Source organism: Schistocerca serialis, chromosome 1, assembly GCF_023864345.2.
Source record: "Schistocerca serialis cubense isolate TAMUIC-IGC-003099 chromosome 1, iqSchSeri2.2, whole genome shotgun sequence".
Lineage (NCBI taxonomy): Eukaryota > Metazoa > Arthropoda > Insecta > Orthoptera > Acrididae > Schistocerca > Schistocerca serialis.
Genome location: NC_064638.1, coordinates 310,890,552 through 310,898,694, shown reverse-complemented (window position 1 = coordinate 310,898,694; position 8,143 = coordinate 310,890,552).

The window sequence follows — 8,143 nt, the reverse complement described above, 5'->3', positions numbered from 1 at the left end:
ATTATTTCGTATAAAAAAGGGTGACACAGCCCTATGGGGAATGGAAACTGCTTACAACTGTTGTACTTGTGAGCAGTCTGAGAAAACGTTTCTTATGAAATATTGGTCGTCTTGTACACAAGAGAGATTGAGAAAACAAGTCTGTAATCCAAAGCATACAATCCAAAACAAGGCAACATGCGAAAATATTTGGAAAAGTATGTAAATGCAACCTGTTGCTGGAATGAGTCTGTCTCGAATAACACGAAGGAAAATTAATTAATATACCAGAATATGACCTAGAAAACTTTATGTCAGTGTTAGACTCCACCAATCTGATACACTAGGATGTCTAACAAAAATCACAGTCCAGACATGAAAATTGGCATAATTCACCAAACTGTAACAATAACGGTACTGTAGAGGCAACGATCAACCATAACAACAACGGGTCACTGAACACGAATGACCTATCCCCGTACAACGGGAAGCATAGGCATAATGGCTGATATCATCCAAATTATAATAGCAACTGCAAGGGTAGGTAAACACGTATTCAAGGGTAAGGTGCATAACCACATCTGTGGGAGTGAAACCAAATACCACCTCCTAACAACCAGAATATAACAAGAACTGAAAGCAATAATTCTGCACAACCGGGACAAAACAGCCTGCCACCCATAATATAATCGAAATCATAATGTACTGATCGCTGAGGTAAGGGACGACAACCAGCAGGAAGCCTTGCATCAAACAAATTGGAGATGGTCATAATCTGTTCTCCATTGTTGGTAGTGAAACAGAATGAGAATGGCAGCAGTTACACAGAAAACTAATTTAGTATGTTGCGCTAGAATGTGGGTGTCGGAATAGAACAGACTTTGTTGATCGAACACCGTAAATGTAATCAACTCAACAATGACCTGAAACAAGTGGTGGCTGAGGTAGAAATATGTCATGTATTCGTAAATTTAATTATTGATACAGGAACCTCATTAAATGTTATAGGCATGCAATCCTTAAAAAAAGAAGAGTCAAGGTAACAAAACACCGACATTTCTGTTTAGCAACAGAAAAACGACTGATGCTACTGGCGCTCAGTCACAACTTATAAAACATCAAATAAAAGTGGATATTAAAATAAATGAAGAAGCGATTTACCTACTCTTTTCTCGTGGTAAAGGGTATTGTGGTACCCTGCATATTTGGTTGTGAACTCTTGTTGCAGAGGAAAGAAAAAATTGATCTCTCAACTGGGGCAACAAAGCACTGAGAATGGGAGTAGGAGAGTACCTCTGGAATGGTTTGGACAAAAGCAATCCATGATAAACATCGCCAGAGGATCCAAGCAAAAGGTGCATGGTTGAAGGTATTGCATATCACACATAAACTATATTAGTGAGAATATTATTACTAAGACACGGAACAGGAATTACCTGCCAAGTTACAACTGATTAGCTCCAAAATTAAGGGATCTGAATATTTAACCTTAGAGTAACAGAAGAATGCCATTCAATTACTAACCAATTATATATGTGTATTTTCTGAGCAACCTGGGCTAGCTAAGAGCTAAACATAACATATAGAAGTGGTACCTGTAAAGAATCATATTATTTTTTCTTTTTTATTCTCTCATTCATTTCTTTTTATACATAATTCTGTACCATAGATAATATTGGCATACAAGCAAAACAAGGAGAGATGCACTCTTATATTGATTATTCTTGACCTGTTCGTCACTATAAGTGATAGCCGCATTAATACTGATAAAAAAATGTGTATCCAATGGGACAGCAAAGTTTATTCGTACGTACATATTCTGTTCACCATAATGCCTGCACCGAGAATCCTGCATCAAGAGAGTTGGAAGTAAAACAAGAAGAATTTGCGTGAGCAGAGGAGGGGAGATCCAGAACCAGTATTCTCATACCAATCTCCAGGCACAATAGCGGTAACATAGAAAAGGACATACATACATTTACATATGTTAATCTAATAATGTACTGTATATTGAAGGTCTGTTGATATTAATTCCAACTAAAGTTCACTCAGGATATGAGTACTTCCCAATTTCTTTCCATTATTCTTTCAAAATTTCTTTTTTTAATTATTTAAGCAGTAATTTATAATCAGTTTTCGTTATGTATTCTGTTTTATGCACCCCTCCCCCCCCCCCCACATTCTCTCCCCTTCCAGACACTATTCAATGGCGAACATTTAAAGGATGGCGCCGAGCAGGATATGAACAGACCTTTCAGTTGTTGAGATAAAAAATTTTTTGAGATAAATGATCAATTTTTATCGTTACAAGAAACTAATAAGGCCTTTGTTGCATTTGTTACATGTCTGTGAGATTGGGACCAATAAAAACTTGAAGGAGCAAATCAAAATTAAATTCTGCCTACAAATAAGGCGCGCCGGGAATGCTTATTTCAGTGGCAAACACAGGAAGCTGCTATGCTGTGTGCTTGAATGGCCGCGCTCGGCGCCATCTCTCTCCCACTAGATAATCTCCCTTCGTGCCAATTAATATCCTTTACAGAAGTGCATTTCTATAGGAAAGACTACAATTTGTGTTAAGTCAACATTAAACTGCAAAATAATTTATTCAAATTCTGTAAGACTGTAGCAGAACATAATCAAGTTCATTAATGAATATGCATATAAAACTTCTTTAATTGAAAAGTACCAATACAAACAAAATTTCGTTTTTGAAAATCGTTTTTTCATAATATTGTTAAATACTGTTCACAATGGTGTCAAAGAATATGACCATTGTTGAAAACTCATTGCAACATGTAATATGCCAAGATGTCGGAAATTTGGGCTTGGCAACAGTTGAAAGTAATGCGCCAACTTGTGAACTTGCCGATGGCTACCAAAAGAACCAGGTTGGCGTCCCGCCATTAAAAAATGATGACATTGGAAACTTAACTAATCATGATGTCACTTTCATGACCATGGATGTGACAATTTCTCAGATCTATCTGGGGAAAAATTTTTTCAAATAGTGACACTGAAGCACGCGACAGTGAAAATTCCTTTGATTATTTGCTCATGACGTCACGAACGCAAGAACAGGAAACAGTTCATAAAAGCAATATAAATATTGGCGAGACATACAATTTGACATAACTCGTGCAAATAATAACACAACAGTTCAGACAGCAGTTCATTAGACATCAGGAAAACATAGGACAACAGTTTACACAGTGGTTCACAAAACATCAGGAATAAATAGGACAACAGCTTACACAGCAAAATCAGGCATTTAACGATTTCAAGAATAGTATTAGTCAACAGTTCAGTGAGGTGAGCTAAACTATATGCACTGAAGTATCTGACGAATTATCCAGAAAGTTGACAGAGCTCGGTAGACAACTAAAACAAGAAACAGTTACTGACATGCCCCGCAGTATAAATATGTTAACGGAAAAAGTAATATTCATAGACTATAAACAGGAACAACTAGCAGGTGAGTTACAAAACCTCAGTGAAGCATATTCTCAAATTCAGGAGACGCAATCCAAAGTGAATGCGTCAGTAAAAAATGTGACAAACGCAGTCATCTATCTGCAAGATGTATGCAGAAACCTACCTACAGAAATACACAAGTTGAGTCCAAGAGTAGATCAGTTAAATTTAGACTCAGAATTTGCAAAAAAACAGAGAGATATGTGCAGATGTAAAGGAAATAACTGAAAAAACTGAAGCAGGGATGCTGGGTAAGGGTAGCACCCTTGCTGATAAGGTAATGTCAGAATGCAAAATTATGTAGATACTGTAGAAGAAGCTCTAAAAGAGAATGGAAGTGAATTTCTAGCTAAATTAGATTCGAGTTTAAAGACACTAGAGGAAACGTTACGAGGCTGTGTTGCTAAAACTACTGGCATCCGAAAAAAACATATGACAGAAAAGAAATCCATGCTTTTAAGCTGGGTTTACACTAGCAAGTCGCTTGCAGAAGTTACTGCTGCAAGTTATTGCTAGCCGCTTGCAGCTGTGTTTACACAGCAGCGCAAGAATTAAGCAAGATTCTTCCGCAAGTTCTTTGGCAAGAAACTTGCGTCAACAACTTGCTGATACTGTTTACATATGCTTTCAGTACCACTACGAGTGTCAGCTGAAGTGTAAAATGACAAGTAGGCAGGTGAGATATGCTGCAGCTCTTGTAATTGTAATGCAAAACGTGAAAAAGAAAAAGAGAAGTATTTTGGTTAGAGAGTAGATAATGAGAAGATCGCAAAATGGTGCCTGTAATAACCTTTTGCAAGAACTTAGTTTCGAGAGCATGGATACTTTTGCGGAATGTCCTCAAATGATCCTGAGTATTTCTTGATGTTAATAGCGCCCGTCATATCAAAACGAGACACAAACTTCGGTACTGCTATTTTAGCAAAGGAACGTTTGCTAGTCACTCTATGATTTATAGCTACCGGTGAGCTACGAATAAAATAGGCATTTCATTTATTTATGTGAAACATACAACCAAAAAATGTTTGAATTTTGAAATCTTTTCTTTGTAGGAGACTCATTCAAGTCCCTAATGTACTTGTTTCATATTCCCGTCTGCACGATTTCTCTGATCGTACCCGATGAATGCAGAACCTTTTTAACGGCTTGAAAAGGGAAAATTATTTGAAGGTATGTGAAAACACAACAATGAAATTAAATTTTTATTGAAATAAACTGCATTTTACAGAATGATATGCTTATAAAAATGTTTTTTTTTCTAATGCTCATAAAATGGAAAGTGAAAAGCTAAGTAAATAGAACATGTAATAAGTACACAGCGTCTCTTTCTAGACTCCTAAACAACAAGCGAGTGGATGCAGGTGGCAAAAGGGTTGTTTCTTCAAGTTATGCTACTTTATATGTACTTCTTTTATAGATGTGTCGAATATCGACGAGATTTCATTTAAACCGCTCATCTTCTTCACTCTATTCTTAAAGTCTCGGTTATGCATGTTCCGTATTTCGGGGTAGCTCTCCATTGATTCAATAAAATGTTCTGTATCCTGCTTCATCCATTCCCATTTCTCCTCCGTTTCTGAAATTTGTTTGCATATAATACGTAAGATGGTTGCATAAAATTAAGTCACCACATTAAGTAAAATGTTAAATATGAATGTTATGCAGACGACATACTTACTATAACTTGCGCTTCCTACTTGCAGGAAATAGACATAAATCCTAAAAGCTGCAAGTTACTTGCAGATACTTCTTGCGTGGTGTTCACACTGGAAGCGAAAAAGGTGCAGCAAGTCACTTCCGCAATAAATTGCTGCAGTCGCAAGTCGACTTGGCGATATGTTTACACTCGCAAATCGCGCGGCAAGTTCCTCCGCGCAAGTAAATTGCTGCAATAACTTGCTAGTGTAAACCGAGCATTAGAGAAGTTAGATACCTTCACTGGTTATCCACAATACGGGGTTAGTCCGTCGCAGGAAAACTGCAAAGGTTACACAATGCAACAACACTTGATGGCAGTTGTACCTGTCGAGCAAGCACAGGTGCCAAGTGCTACGCCATGAGTGAACATAAAAACGCCTGTCACCGATGGCGTGGCGTGTTTGTCAACACTACTTGCAGATGAGAGATTACTTAGGCATCGACGATTCCCGATATTTACTTCTGAAGGGAAAAGAACATACCATGTGGTCTTTATCAGAGCATTTCGAAATGTTTCACCTCATACCTGGACCGAAGCCTAGAAAATTAGATTTGTTGTTGGATACACACAGGGTGACGTTCTGCTATGGGCTACGGACATGGCGGAACGTTGCCACTATTATCAACAGTTTGAGAGAGCATTTCTGGATAAGTATTCGTCTGAGGCCGTACAAGAGAGGCTCGGACGTGAAGTATACAATCCAGCTGCATTCAGTAGCAAGTATGGAAGCTTAAGAGGCTATTTTGAAAAATGTTTGACTAAAACCAAATACTGGACAAACCCAGTATCTTAAGTAGATCTACTGAAACTTTTAAAGATCCGTCTTCCTGCCCACATTAGGGAAAAACTCATTACCATCCCAGAACACGGCACCAAATACTTTCTCTCCGTACTGGACTTAATAGATTTAATATACGAAGAGAAACCAGTACAACCACAACCTGTTAATATGCCGATAGTAACACAGTGATTTACGGACCAAAAAATAAACAACGGATTCGTAGTACAATATGGATGGCAACCTTACCCCACACAGACCTATGGTAATGGTAACAGTAATCACAATGGCGATGGAGAAAGCCGTAAATTCAAAGGTGGATATAAAAGAAATGGGCAAAAATTTAGCAAAAACAACTACAATGGGCGAGTAGCGTATGGCCAGCCTGTACAATATGTACAGACACAAGCTACCTGCAATAATCAGTCGATCGTTTGGCAAAAGCAAAACAATAACAGACAACCGAATAACCCACAGACAGCGGAATTCGGCCAGCAAAGTAACAAACACATGCCGAATAACGCGCAGAGGCAAAGAGAATTTCGTTCGAGAGCCTCATAGGATATTGTTGGGCGTTATCGAACACCAACAGTCCACATAGAGGAAGTTACACCTAACCCATAGATCGATGCCACCGCTACACCGGAAAACTTGAACTGGTCATGTTAGGCCCCCGTTCTGTGACCTTGGAGGGAGTGGGGGCGTGAGCTTGATCAACACTTGCTTCATCAGATACGATCAATGTAGGTATACCTTCGAAAGTTGTATGTATGTATAATAATATTTAATTTAGAATGTTGGAAAATCACATTCCAGAATTTATGTTGTTAGTTGATAAGGAAAATTTTTGTTCGTGTTTTTTCTTATATGCCATATTTGTAAATGATAAGGTGAGTGGATGTAACAAGGAAGAATTTTACTTTTATGAGTCTAGATACGATGATACTTTAAACACAACGCTTCGCTTTGCACTAGTCCAGTTGTAAATGAATAAACGAACTTGTGAAACGCACGGTAGCACATAATGCACTACACAACTCACCGTGAAGTTAATGGTAATAGAGTGACGCAGCGCATGTGCATTGGGGAGAAAACTAGTCAAAAAACTGAAAGCGCATGCACGCCAGACAGACACAGCTGAAAGTGTTGGAGCGCCCAAAACAAACAAACCCTATGAGCTACAGCCCATACTAGCATTTTTAAAGCCTATTGCATAAACAGGGACATAGAACATGAAGGAAGAGTCTCTACTACAATTACGACTGTCTACACAATGCACACAAATAAAGATAAGCTAAGGGATTATATACACAGAAAAGGATCCTAAACTAAGAAATATTTACTGAAGTTACACTACTATGTACATTATATCTATATATTTACAAAATTTATTGAAAGTACACACACTAATTGTAATTGCTGCTGGTAAACAAGCGAGTACAATATAAGTGGCAAACTGAATAAGAAGTCGCACCATACATAGAATACACTTTATCTTTCAGATTTATAAGGTAAGTAGAGATGCACACACGACATTAAATGAGTTTGTGATAGCACGACTGCACACTAAAATTAATGAAAATATTGTTGAATGTATGAATGAGGTATTAGAGACCATCAAATGGCTCTGAACACTGTAGGACTTAACTTCTAAGGTCATCAGTCCCCTAGAACTTAGAACTACTTAAACCTAACTAACCTAAGGACATCACATCCATGCCTGAGGCAGGATTCGAACCTGCGACGGTAGCGGTTGCGTGGTTCCAGACTGTAGCGCCTAGAACTGCTTGGCCACCCCAGCGGGCTAGTGACCATAGAGCAACTGTCCACTTATCTATGAAGATTTAGTTTTAAGTTAGTATTTAGCTTTTTTCTTCCAGGGAATGATGCATCGACATGTCCTAAAGTGAAGAAAGATAAATGCTTGTCGAGTGTTAGGTACCATACAAACATAAGAAAGTACCGCACCACAAGTAAATGTAGTTGTAAGCTTATGATATGAATGAATGTGATACTGTGAAAATGCCTGTAGAAGAATACAGTTGCAGTATGTTGCATATCATGATGCTGAACTAAGGTGGAGCACTTTCAAATAATCAAGGGGTCGAAAGCCAACTAATGTGAGTGGTGACTACCCAAGAATGCGTCAAGCACCTAATATACACTGAAATTTTTATACACATTTGCTACATATATAAACACTATTTTACGCA